Raw genomic sequence first — 14,193 nt, 5'->3', positions numbered from 1 at the left:
TTAGTGGAGTTTTGAGTGGGAGCAGAAGTAAATGTTCATTTTGCCACATTTAACTAGAAATCTCAAATTAGTTTTTTAGCTCAATAAAGAATAATACATAAGAAAGATGATGAAAAGTATTGAAACTAATTCACAGTGATTTATTTAGTTTTGAAAGAGTATCCTTCTTCCTGATCTACTATGTAGTGAATATTCAGAGCTAGAAATAATTTCATCACATGAATTTACTTTTATGTGTTCTTTTTGGCAAAATTATTTTTATTACTAAATTGCAAATTAAAATTTTAGTGGTTTTTAAAATTGTTTTCAAAAATTGACACATTTGGTTCATTTCCAATGTTCATAAAAGGTGAATTTCATGGAAAGACATTAACTTTTTATTATAATTAGGAAAAACAAAACCAAATGAACTCTAGATCTTGGTGGCTGTATTTGGGGGCCTAAATTCTTTGTGGCGATTGTTTAATGCTTTTTTAGGTTGATTTTTAGAACTGAATTGTACTCATTGTTCGTAATGATATTTGTAATAGCAAATCATTGAAAATAAACTTATTGACCAAAATTAGGGGAGTTGTTACATATAATGGAATCTTATGTTCTCTTAACAGTCATGTTTTTAAAGACTATTCATATAGGAAACTGTTCATGGTGAAATAATTACTGAAAAGACACAAGAAATGGGTAATTTCACCTTTATAAATAAAAAAAGACTAAAAACAAATATGCCAAACTTTTAACAGTTGCTAACTTCTTAGTAATATGTTTAGTGCTGAATTTTATTTTTATCTTTACATTTAACTATTTTTTATTTTTATGTTTTGATAATACCTACTGCCAAATCAGGAAAAATAAAGTACAATAAGAAATACATTTTATTTTTTTCTCTCTCTACCTTAGATATTGTTTATTTTCTGTGAGTAAATGCAAGATTATTTTGAGTATGATGAAATTTTAACTACTTTGTTTTTCAAAAATATATGAAATGCTTTTTGATTATGTGAACTTATGAAGGTCATTTTAGGTTAACCAATGAGATCTTAATCTTAAGTAACCTCTTTAAATGAAGTTCACTGCTTTTAAGTTTTTTAATGATACTGTCATTTTAAAATTCTGCCAAACAGAAGTAAGGCACCAGTTGCACTGGTTTTGCTGGCACTAAATCTTTTGATTTTCTGCCAAAACATGTGAAATCTTACTTTAACAATTACAAACAAAAGCAAAAAGCAGAATTTTAAATTAAATTTAAGAAAGCCTTGGTAAAATATGTGTCTGGCGAGATATTTGAAAAAATAAAATGTGATCAGTAAAATATGTCATTCGATATCCCATTTTAAATGTATATTGATATTAGGATATTTAAAATCTAAGGTAATTTGTTTGAGTAAATATCAATTCTATTTATCAAAATTGGAGAGTTTAAGTTTTATAATTTCTAGTAAATTCTAATACAAGAGAACCTTCACCTTTCATATAATATATATCACATAGATTTTTTGCCTCCCTTTTTCTCTGACAGGTCAGTTCATCATTTCAGCAGAATATTCTGTATGGATCTCCTCTCTTAAGATGAGACCCAGTTAGTGTCACCTGATCAAAGCCATGGTGGAACACTGGTGACAAACTAAATATGAGAGGAGATGGATCTGTATAATGTGTTACATAAGGTCCTAAAGTCCAGGACTTTAATACTCTCTAACACTCAATACCGTCAACTCTCCAGAGCAGTGATGAATATGGAAATAGCTGAAAGACTCTCCCATCTAAGCAATAGAGAAGGGAGTCATTGATGTTAGGGTTGAAACTTGTAGGTTAGATGAGGCACTGGCATATAGTGGTAAGCAAACAGGCTTTATTTTTGCATACAGTTACAACTGATAAGTTCTATAAAGAAAAGGTGTACAACAGTAGTACCCCCTTATCCATGGGGGATACATTTCAAGACCCCCAGTGGATGCCTGAAACCATAGTTGGTACCAAACCCTGTATATACTGTTTTTTTTTCCTGTACATACCTACCTGTGATAAAGTTTATAAGTTAGGCACAGTAAGAGATTAACAACTAATAATAAAATAGAAGAATTATAATAATATATTGTAATAAAAGTGGTCTCTCTCAAAATATTTTTATTGGACTGTACTCACCCTTCTTGTGATGATGTGAAATGATACAATGCTCACGTGATAAGATGAAGTGAGGTGGATACACTGGACAAAGGGATGGTCCACGTCCTGGGAGGGAAGGTGCAAGACTGCACAAGATATCATGCTTTTCAGAATGGTGTGTAATTTAAAACTTATGAATTGTTTATTTCTGGAATTTTCCATCTGATATTTTTGGACTGCAGTTAACCGTGGATAAACTGAAACTGTGGAAAGTGAAACTGGGGATAAGAGGGGGATTACTGTAAGATGGGGCTAATAAGAGGCTTTTGCCTATTTTTGAATTCTTGGGCAAGTTGAACTCTGCTAAGATTCTTTGGTTTAGTTTGAACACATTGAATTCAAGGTGACTTTCCTTATCCAAGGAGAGATCTTAAAGATAGTTGGGATTTACAGAATCCAGAGATCAAAAGTGAGATGTGGTCATCAGAGCTGTATGGATGGTATTTGAAGCCATGTGTGTGAATGAGCTCACAGAGAGAAATAATAGAGTAGGAAAAGAAAAGGACTTAGAAGTGAAGCTTCAGAAACTCCACAGTTAAATGGCCTTGTAGGAAAGGTTGTGTCTTCAAATGAAGTCTGAGAAGGATTAGTTATTAAAGAGATTGGAGAAAACCAAGGAACTGTGGTGTCACAGAAGACATGGGAAGGGAATATTTTAGGATGGTGTGAATGGTAACTGGTATCACAAGCAAGCCACTGAGTTACACGGAGGTTTTTGGTGACTTTAAGCAGAGCTATTTTGTTGTAGTGATGGGAGCAGGAGTCAGAGTGGAGTAGTTTGAAGAGTGAGAGGTAAAGAAATAGAGCCAGTAAGTATAGATAATTTATAAAGGAGAAGGAAAGATATGGGTGGGAGCTGGAGACGTGTTGTGTATTGAAGGTGAGGATTTTTTTAAAATGATGAGAGTTTGGCATGTTTAAAATCTGATGAGACATGCATTTGAAAGGAAGAGATAAATCTACAAAAGAAGGAGGGGATAATGTATAAAATAAGATTCCAAAAAGGAAAGGAAGAACAAGATTCAAAGCACAAGGGAGGGGGTTCCTTTATGTAGGAGCTTTGGGGTAGGAGGAAAGTTCATCTGTTGAGAATACCTTGGAGGTAGTTGGAGATGAAAGGTAAATGGAGGTCTATAATAGTAGCTTCTTAGAGTGGTAGACTGAATTGGCCTACAGAATCATTTGAGTGTGCCAATTATGGATGACCACTAGTCTGTACTTTTGTTCTGCAGTGTTTATCTGTGTGGAAGGCATGGAGAACACAATTAGTATGAAAACAGGCTCATTTTCTGGCACCAGTAAGGATAAAATAGTACAGTACAGAGAAGTGAAAAGAAAATATAGAGAAGAAAGAGAAGTAGTTCTATCAGTAGATATTAATAGGCATACAACATTGCTCTATGCACTTGTGAAAATTTGTGCATGTATATGGGTATATGTAATGTCCTAATAACTAAGGTACATATTAACCATATTAACAGTTTATTAATATATATTTCCCTAACTGGAGTTTACTAAAATTAACCAGTGTCTGTTTTGGTTACACCAAAGTTGAAATGTTCTAAATACTCTCTAATCACTGTTGCCAGTGATTCAATATGTGTGTGTTATGTTTTAGTATCCGGAAGGTTTAGTTATTTTATTGGAATGCTCTGTAGATGTATATAACTCATATTGCTCTGTAGATGTACATAACTCAACCGTGTATCAGGTACTATGATAAGTCCTTTACCTGTTTTATCTAATTTAATCCATTGTCCTACAGGATATGTACCATTGTTCTCATTTTACAGATCAGGAAACTAAGATGAGAGAGATTAAATGGCTTGACTAAGTAAACATACCTAGTATGTACAAGTCACATTGGAATCTGGCCAGTCTGACTGTCAAGAGCCCATGTACTTAGCTATTCTAATATATGCACATTATATTGCATCTGAGGATATGCATTTGGTATTCATTATAGCATTTGTGCACATCTATTCAATATAGCATACCAAAGAAGTTACTGACCAAGTAGAAGTGATTTTAAAAGACTCAGGGCAGCACAATAACTAAAGATGTTCATGAATATAAGAAAGTGAAAAGAAATCAAACTGAGCTATCAAAAATTCCCTATAAGAAGTGACTCTCAATGCTTTTATTTTTTCCAGCCCACTTGAATGGGATATCCTTCTCTCAGAAGCAGTGGCCCACTGTAGTGGTTATTCACAAGAGTTATGATGATTACAACCAGTAGAAGTTATTTTATGTTATTTATCTTGTGTTCTTGCAGAAAGATATAGAATGTTTTAGACGAGTATCCTGAGTGATTAAATTTTAAAGGTTCAGTCTCAGTGGCATTCAGATTTAACCTTGAAGATCTGGAAATCTTAGTAATCCAGAGTACAATGGATATGCATTTAGATTTGATTATCTGTCCTTTTACCGTGCTTTGAAAATTCTTGCTAATGATATCTCAGGTTCTAGAACTCATTAGTAAAGTCTAAAATTTATATTCCATGCTCATGAGGGTGTGGTGAAATGGATATCTCATTTTCAGCTGGTGGGAATAAAAATCACCACAACTTTTCTGGACCATTATTCACCAAAATATATTAGAAATGTTAAAAATAATTTCTACCTTTTGACTTGATAATTTTCCTTATAGCATTAATTTCTGAGGAAATATAAATTTGGACATAGAACTTCATCATAACACCGATTTTAATTAATAAAAGGAATTAATCAAAAATGGAAAAGAAACTAGAACATCTAAAATAGTTGAAAGCTTCTCAGCTCTCATAAACTAAAATGTTATTCAGCTTTAAAAATGATGTTTTCAATAACTATATAATGACCAAGGAAAATAAAAAAATTAGGTAGAAAAATTTGTAACAGGATTACACAATTTTAATTAGGCTAGTCCATTCCCACTGTATTCACATAATTTTAGAGGAGGAAAGTGCTATAAAGAAAAATCAAATGAGCTGCTTCACTAGAAACAGGATTTCTTGATGATAATCCTTCGGAACCATTCATTTACTTCCAGAAGTCTGTGAATTCTCTGAAATTATTTGCAAAAAGTTATATTTGCATTTTCTTGGTGAGCAGGTCTAACATCATTTGTTCATTTTTTGTTTTTATCAGATTCTCTTAAGAATTTCAAAACTTGCTAAACAAGCACAGCCCAACAACAATCCAAACACCCCAAAAGGTTATGGACCTTTGCTGTAAGTCATTGTGATATAAGAAGCACTACCTGTTTTTTGCAAATAAAACGTTATTGGCATATGCCTATTTATATTTTCTGTGGCTGCTTTCATGATACAACAGCCATGTTGAGTGGTTGGGATGGAGAATGTGTGACATTAGCTGCTTTCTGGCCCTTTAAGAAAAAGTTTGTCAGCTCCTGGCTTAGATTCTCATTTATTCTTTATGACAACTCTGTGAGACAGGGACTGTTTTTATCTTCATTTTATTAATGATGCATCTGAGATTCAGAGAGGTTAATCAACTAACACCAAATCACACAGCTAAAAAAGGGAAATATACTAAGATGTTAATAGTGTTTATATGTGGGCAGTACAATGATGTATGATTTTTTTTCATCTATTACATTTGCTACAGTGAGCGTACATAGCTTAAATCAAGAGAGAAGAAAGTTGTGAAAAAATTTAGGTAGAAATGGGTTGTAAAAATCTTAAAACTCATTCATGATTTTTTATTTTGATTTCTTACTATGTCATCCTGTGTTTATGAACTTAAGAATGGATATGCAATTTTTGCTTCCCTTGTTGGCACTTAACTCTGACTGTGTAGTCCCTTAACTCTTGATTTTATGAAAAAAAAAAATGAAATTATTCTATCGACAGTTTCTTAAAAATTATATTATCTGAAGCCATTTTGTCTTGTAACTCTTGAGATTTGTCTTTTATATTTTGAAGTTAACTTCAACAACTGTTAAGTGTTCATAGTAGATGCTTATAAAACGCTGCATATGTATCTGTCTGACAGTATGTAATTTTTCTTAATATCAAGTGAATTACCTTTAATTATTTTAGGCATAGACCTAGATAAAGTATGATAAAAGTGTTGTAGAAAGTATTGCCAAAAGAAAAAAATTGGCTCGGTACTATGTGAAACGCTTCACCCTAATGATTATAGGGAATTTAGGAGGAAAGGGTCACAACTCCTGCTCTCAAGGAGCTGAATCATCTAGTAAGGGAGAAAAGTTTTATCTGACTACTGTGTTGACTGTTATGACCTTGGTCCAAACCACAGCCATCTTTCTCCTGGATTATTTTATTTCCCTGCTTCCAGTTTTTCACAGTTTATTCTCCACACAGCCAAGGGTAGTCCTTTTAAAGAAGTGAGTGAGCTCTCTTCTAAACCTTCCATGATTTTCTATCTCAAAGTCAAAGCCCACATTCTTAAAATGGACTGCAGGGACTTCGTGATCTGGTCCCTGTCTAGCTCTTTGACTTGTCTCTCATTACTCTGTGCTTCCACTACTTACCATTTTTGCCCCTCTTTCAACTTGAATAAGTATGTTATTGTCTCTTGGCCTTTGCACTTGGCTTTTGTTTTGTCAGCCAGAAATACTTTTCATTTGGATATGTGTATGTTTGCTCTAGAACTCTCTTCCACTTTGCTTTTATAAAAGAAATGGAGGCCTTCTCTGAACGTTTCAGATAAAGTATACAGTAGCATCCCACCTCTACTACTCCCTTACCTTGTGTTGTATTGGTTTTTAAGGTACTTAACACCATCCAGTATTTATTCGTACCCTACTAAGCATCAGGGTACTTGTATTCAATAAGGTTTGAATAAATGAATGAGTAAATATCAATAATTCCTAAAACAGTGAAACTGGTGAGTAGTGCCACTACAACAATATATATATTAATTTTTTTTTTCAATTACAGTTGACATTCAATGTTTTGTATTTCAGGTGCACAGCATAGTGGTTAGGTATTTATATAATAAAACAATGTATATTAAGTCTTCTGAAAGTTCACTCGGAGAGACTACAGTATTTCTAATAGAGATAATTTGGGAAAGTTTTAGTGGATGAAATAACTTTGAATTGAGTCTTACAGAATCGTTAGTATAAAATATAGGCATAAAAAAGGAAGTGGTATGGGTAGGAGGACATTATAAGGAGAGTGGATAATTTGTGAAAAGGTGGACGGCATGGTGTATTTATGATTGGGGGTAGTTAATTGTCTAGAGTCATGGTTCTTCAAAGCGTGCTTACCCAGCCTGGTGGTAGGAGCACCCCCAGGACACCTCAGTAATGTCAATTCTTGGCTCCACCTCAGTTTTGCAGGATCCAAAACTTGGGCTGGGGCCCAGCAGTCTCTGTTTTTCATAAGCTTTCCAGGTGATTCTGATGCATACCAAAGGTATACACTGGACTACAACGTGTACTCAGAAAAGTAAGTATTTACGAGTATTATAATTAGAAAAATAGATTGGTCCAGATCTTCGCTTAGGAGTTTGAATTTCGTAGGAAGATCTGAAGGTTTAAGGGCAAAGCAGTGCCATCATTAGTCATAAATTTCGTTTTAAGCTGGACAAAAGGAGGTAAAGAACGAAAGCCTAGATAAAAAAAGGAAGCAATTGCAGTATTTCAGCAAGAGAGTAATTGAGGGCCTAGCTGGGTAGTGGCAGTGAAAATGAAGGGACAGGAACAGTTTCAATAAAATATGGAAATGAAATGTTTAGCATCTAGTTGAATGTGGAGACAAGGCACAAAGAATTTTATGAAATTGCATTATTAGGTTTCTAGTGTAAATGTCTGGGAATATGGTGGTAGTATTAACAGTAAATGGTAGAAGAGACAATTAAAGGATCAGTAGTAGAGTTTTGACTATTGGTTTGAAGAGTTAGTGCATTCTAAAAAAAAAAGGAACAGAGATTGTTAATGGACATTTTTATTAATCTTGAGGATACTCATTCCTATTTAAGAACAATGCATTTTCAGGTAACTGAAGAGAAAGTTTATTGAAATACAGGACTCAAAATTTCTTTCCTCTTTTTAGCAATACTTCAGTACTTAGAGTATATGGCTTTTTAACAGAGGCTGCTTCTGTTGAGAATTAATTTACCTATGATAATTTTTGAGTTTAAAATTTCCTTTCAGGTTTTAATTTGGGGACAGGGGACCAAATGTCAATAAAAATAATAATGTATCAAAGTTGATCAAATAAATTATCTCCTATTATCACATTCATAAAGAGAAATTAAAGTCTAAAGTCCAAATAAGTTAAGATCCCGAAGTCCTCCCTTTCCAGAATATTGCTTAATCAGAGCCAATGGGTCTCTCATATGCCTCCATGGTTAGAGGTGGGGATTTTTTAGGAGCTGTAGCTTGGATGTTTTCCTCTGATTGAGAGTGGCTTCTTTTGTACTTCTAAAACATTATTATTTAACCTCCAATCTCTTGTGTGTCTTAACCTTTTTTAAGACTCCAGAAGGTCAGTAGGGCAAACATTTATTACTCTGCCCAGCCCAGTACCCACTAAATTTAGAAACACTAGTAATTCCTTGAATTTAGTACATAGTAGAGTTGACTGACATGACTTTTGCCAGTAGGATTTAGTGATATCAGAGAGAATATGGTGCAGAAAAACAGGGTACTAAGTCAGTTTTTGTTTCAACTTCGCCAGAGTACCAGTCAGTTGTGCCAACTGCCAAAGTCTATAACTTGTACTTAAGTTTTATTGGGAAAATTCAAGTGGTTAATTGAGCCACTGTATGCTTACTGTATTTTTTGTGGGGTAGGAGCACTTAACCTGAATATACCTACTTTCTTGAATATACTTAATTCAGTTGTATCTGAATTCTGTCTTGCATAGTTTAAAAATTTCCATGGCTGGCAGCCCCTGGCACCAGGTCTTACTTAATGTTTCCTTCTTCAGATTTCCTTCATATTAGGTTTGAATATCCATTTGTTTTGTGCTGTCCTAGTACTTGTGTGCTGCAGTAGGTGTGGATTCCATTTAGTGGCTCAGCTTTTCTATATTGCCTCTTGTAAAGAGTTCATTACTTAACTTAGTGTAGTGCACAGTCTCCTCAGCCTCAGTGTTCTGTCCTTGTCTCTGGATTTCTCTGCCCCCAACCTTGTGCTCAGTCATTTTTAGTCTTATATTAACTTGGCTTTTGCCACTCCGCCCGAAATTTTTAGGCTTATTGAGCCAAAATCGTAAAAGCACTGCTGTCGTGCCCCATATTTGTATTATTTGTATAATAACCATAAATTGGTACCTGAAATAAAGCTGCTTTTAATGTTTCTGATGGCTGCTCACATAGGAGGCCAGTGAAGACAATATTTCTGCTGTCACTTATTCATCTAGATCTTTTCTCACTCTTCTTTTAACTATTCTAGGCCATACATAATTTGTTCTACTTCATTGGCAGTGTAAACATTCCTTTTTGTCATATTCCTTTCAGCAACAGTAGGATATGCTATTTCAGATAAACATATTTGGGTTTTGTTTTTGTTTACATTTTAGCCTATTCTTAAGTTGGCCACTCCTGTCTTCCTTTTCCTCTCTTTGCTTTTGGGCCCAGGTTTTAATATTCTTGATTATCTCTTATAAGATCTCCCATAAAGTCAGAAATGAAAGTCAGAGAATTCTGAGTTCATCAAAAAGTATTCATTATCAAATAGATTTTGCCTACTCTCACCTCATGACTTAAGAAAATCTTACCAGCTCGACATCAAACCTAGGACTGACCTCCTGTTTTCTTTTTCTTTAGTGTTGCTTTTCCTTATTCACTCCCAGAGGACTAACCTTGAGTTCTTGGGGCTCTTTCCTTTGTGGTACCATGTCATACTGTACATTGCCTTCTGTAATAACTACACATGGTCTCTGACTTAACAGTGGTTCCACTTACGATATTTCAATGTCAGGACAGTGCAAAAGCACTATGCATTCAGTAGCAATCGTACTACTTTGAACTTTGAATTTTGGTCTTTTCCTGGACTAGAAGTATGTGGTCAGAGACTTTCTTGTGATGCTGGGTAGCAGCAGCTAGCCACAGCTTCCAGTCAGCCATGCGATCATGAGAGTAAACAACCAAGTCTACAGTGTACTGCGTTGCCACTGCTTTTTGGATATTGTGTTTTGTGTTTTGGCATCTCATCATGTCTACAAAATGGCCCATCTCTGTGCCAGTGTGCTTTCAGTTTTGTATGTTAATGGTGAGTACCCACACAACCATTCTGTTTTTTACTTTCAGTGCAGTATTCAATAAATTACATGAGGTCCTCGGTACTTTACTATAAAATAGGATTTTGCCCAATGTAGGTTAATGTAAGTGTTCTGTGCATGTTTAAGGTAGGCTAGGCTAAGCTAAGCTGTGGTATTTGGTAGGTTAGGTGACTAAATGCATTTCCGACTTATAGTATTTTCAACTTACAATCAGTTTATCTCAATGTAACTCCATTGTAAGTCAAAGAGCATCTGTAGTCATTTGAAGTGTATCTGAAATACTTCAGATATTTTAAGGTAATCTAGCTGCTTTTTACTTTTCAAATCTGTACAGACTTTATGTTGCCTTACATAGCAATCTCAGTTTTCAAGGTGTGTTTTTTTTGTTGTTGTTGTTTTTTTTTCATTTGCTCTTATGGACTTTCTATTTCCTTAAAAGAGCATCTTGCCATAGTTGGATTTCCAGTCTGGTTCACTCCAATTTCCATCCTACAGTTACCTTCTATCCCTCTGTTAGGTACCTTTGGCACCAGTTACCCTTCCTTTCTAATGAGTAACAACTAAAATACTTCCCCACCCCTATTCTATTTTTAAGAACAGATAGTTCTGGTCTATATATTTTTTTCATATCTGTCTAGTCTAGTTTCTAAAAATGAAGTTATTCTTAAGGAATTCCCTCTCTTCTTTCTTAATCAACATGACCTCCTTTTATTTTTTTAACCCTCCAACTGTTATTTTAATTGCAAGTGTATCATCATTTAAAAAAAAAATTAATTCTTGAGACTGAGCAAACCTGGTACCTAAAATTAGTGCTTGAGGCACAGACCTTTAAATTTTCCCTTTTGGTCTTTGAATTTGTAATAATTTCATTTTTTCTTCTGCCTTAGCCTAAAAAACTGATTTATGCCCTATATAATAAGGAACCTGACCCTTCTTTATCTGTTCACTTGATAAAATTTATCGGCCATCTTCGTTGAGCTCAGAGGAAATCTTGACATCTACAGCTTTGATTAGATTTATGTACTTACCAATCTCAGAAGCTACTTGAGACCATATCATGACAGTGACTCTAGAAGCTTTTGGACAAGTAACATGAATCTAAGAGCTGCTCTTTGAGAACAGAATTAATAAGAGAGAGAGGGACTGAATTAGCTCAGCTGAATTAAGCTAAAACTAATGATTTAAAGGCTAAACGTTCACATACTAGTGTTATAAGACCTATATATGGAACTTAACCAACTTTTCAATTTATTCTTCTTGGCTTGTAGTCTTTGTCAAAAAACCAGACAGAAGGAACAAAAAAAGTTTCCACCTACTAGTGTCTAAAAAACCTATGCGACTAGAAGACATTTAAAAAAATGAATAAAGTAACCAGTGCCTCAGCTAAACTTACAATACTCTGAGTGGCCAGGCCATTCTAAATTGAAGTCAGATACAGAGTTCTGCTTAAGCCATGCTAGTTGAGACATTATCATGTGCACACACATCTGTGGATACTACTAGCTGCAGGTACACAGAGTTTTCTTTAGTCCACATTTCCATTTGATGTTAATATACATTTACGTATGCATATATTTTGGTGTTCCCTTGTCTCTGTGTCAATTTTAATGTTTATGAGGGAAGCGTTAAATATTTACTCTCTCTAGTGAGTCTGGAATCTCATGAAAAATTGGCAGGGATCAAAATTTATCTAAACTCTTAAAAATGAGCTTACTCTTACCTTCTTTGTATCTACTTAAGAAGAAAGTTGGGTCTTTAAGCATATACTCAGGCAGCCATGTGGAGGACCCTGGCCTGCGTCATACTATATGGATGCAGGAAACTCAAGAGGAGTTGAGAACCTTCTGGGTGTGATATTGTAATGGATATTCCGGCTATGGTTAGTAGCTTCCACTAGATGATCACGGAGATTCCTTTTAATAGTAAGATTATAAGGAATATTAAATTTGGGATGCTTATTCTGTTTTCTATTTTGTAAAAAAAGATTAGCTTATTACATTCATAGAACCTATTAAACACCTTAATGTTACAGTAATATTAAGCTGTAGTGAGCTTAAATAGTATGCTTTATTGAGACCCCCAAAAGAACTGGGTTTTAGGTTGCTTGCTACTAAAGATTATGCCCTTTGCAGATTCCCAACAATTTTAACTTATTAGAATCTACTTCTAAACCATTTTGATGGTTTTTAAAATATAACTTTAATTATAGATTTTCTTTCAATGATTATCCTGATAGAAAAAGTCAAATGGTAAGTGACTCTTCCTATCTTGAACAAAGCTTTTCTTTATCATCTTGATTCCAGTGTAAAACTGGAAGGAAAAAAAAAGATTCTTCAGGTATCTGTTTAAGCATGAAGTGTTTTATTGGTATTGCTGTATCTAGGATATGCTTCATTTGTCAATGAGTATTGAGCTAAATAGTTGAAACTCAGCAGTAGCTCTGAATAGACTGAGAGTGGCCTGTCTTCTTGCCAAAAGTGAGCGCAATTTGTTGTAATTAATCACACTTGGAGACAAATCATTAAGCAGTACAGATTGATGCAATGAAATAGTTACCAAAGTAAGATTACCTCACCATTTTCTTAAAACAAAGTGTGTTGGTAATAATAGTTCTTGTTTGTTAGGTGTCAGGAATTACCCTAGATTTTCATATATAGTTTACTTAGTTCTTCAGTAGTTCTGTGATTAAATGTTAAATTCACTTTGTAGAAAAGTTAGATTGAGAAGTATAATAACTTTGCTAATATTACAGTTAGTAAATGACAAAGCCAGGTCTAATTCCAAAATCTATACTTTTTCCACAGTGCTGCCAAGGTACCTGCTTCATTTTTCCATCCGACTCTTAAAAAATATCCATAGGCAAGGGTAGATCTTGCTGTGTAATCAGGTAACAAAGTAGGGAAAGTAAATATAAAATTAGCCTCCAGAAAATGAATGAGAACATTGAAATTTGAGGGGAAGAGTTGGAACAAAATAATTTATTTTTAAATTTTAAAAAAATTGAGCTAATTTTTATACTTGGAGAAAACAGTACAGTTATCAAGAACAGGAAAATAACGGATATAGTATTCACTAAATTATAGACCTTATTAGAAATTTACCGGTTTATCCACTAATGCTTTTTCTATTCCAGGATATTATCTCTGATCTCATGTTGTATTTAGCTGTTATTTCCCTTTCGTCTCTTCTAGTCTGTAACAATTCTTCAGTTTTTCCTTGTCTTTGATGACCCTGACATGTTTGAAGAGTACTGATCAGTTTTCTTGTAGAATACTCTCTAGTTTGATGATTTCTCATGATTGGAATGAGTTTATGCATTTTTTTGGCAAAAGTACCACAAAAATGCCATTGTGTCTTTCTTGGTGTATCATATCAAGAGATTTATGATAATGATGTGTTTTCTTGTCTTATTTCCCTTGATGGCTTGTTTAAATTTGTGTGTGGGGGGGGCAGGTTTCTCTGCTCTAAAGCTACTATTTCTTTGTAGTTGATAAATGTCTTGAGGGAGATACTTTGAGACAGCAGATCCTGCATCTGCTCAAACTTTCACATGTAATATTAGTGTTGATCCATGGATCTTGTCTGCAACAGTCATTACTCTGTATTTGTCTGATGGTGATTCTCTATTTCTTTTTTATCCTGCTATGATCTTTATTGGCATTCTATTGTGAGGAAGAGCTGTCTCATCTCTAGCATTTATTTATTTGATTATTTATATCAGTATAGACTCATGGAAATTTATCTGGTTCTATGGATTAAAGTCCAATATTATCATTTATTTTGTTGCTTAAGTTGTTCCAGCTTTAGTCATTAGGAGCTCTTTCCACTT

The 14,193-nt window shown here is 34.2% G+C and overlaps 1 protein-coding gene across 2 annotated transcripts in view; it reads left to right on the top strand.

Moving 5' to 3' along the window:
* ZNF654 (zinc finger protein 654) overlaps nt 1-14,193 on the top strand; it is a 73,336-nt gene that overhangs the window by 5,629 nt on the left and 53,514 nt on the right. The gene's annotated exons all lie outside the window — the stretch shown is intronic.

This window comes from Pteropus medius, unplaced genomic scaffold, assembly GCF_902729225.1.
Source record: "Pteropus medius unplaced genomic scaffold, Ma_sr-lr_union100, whole genome shotgun sequence".
In the NCBI taxonomy this organism is placed as follows: domain Eukaryota; kingdom Metazoa; phylum Chordata; class Mammalia; order Chiroptera; family Pteropodidae; genus Pteropus; species Pteropus medius.
The sequence above is the reverse complement of the archived record's forward strand: the minus strand, read 5'-3'. Positions and strand labels throughout refer to the sequence as shown.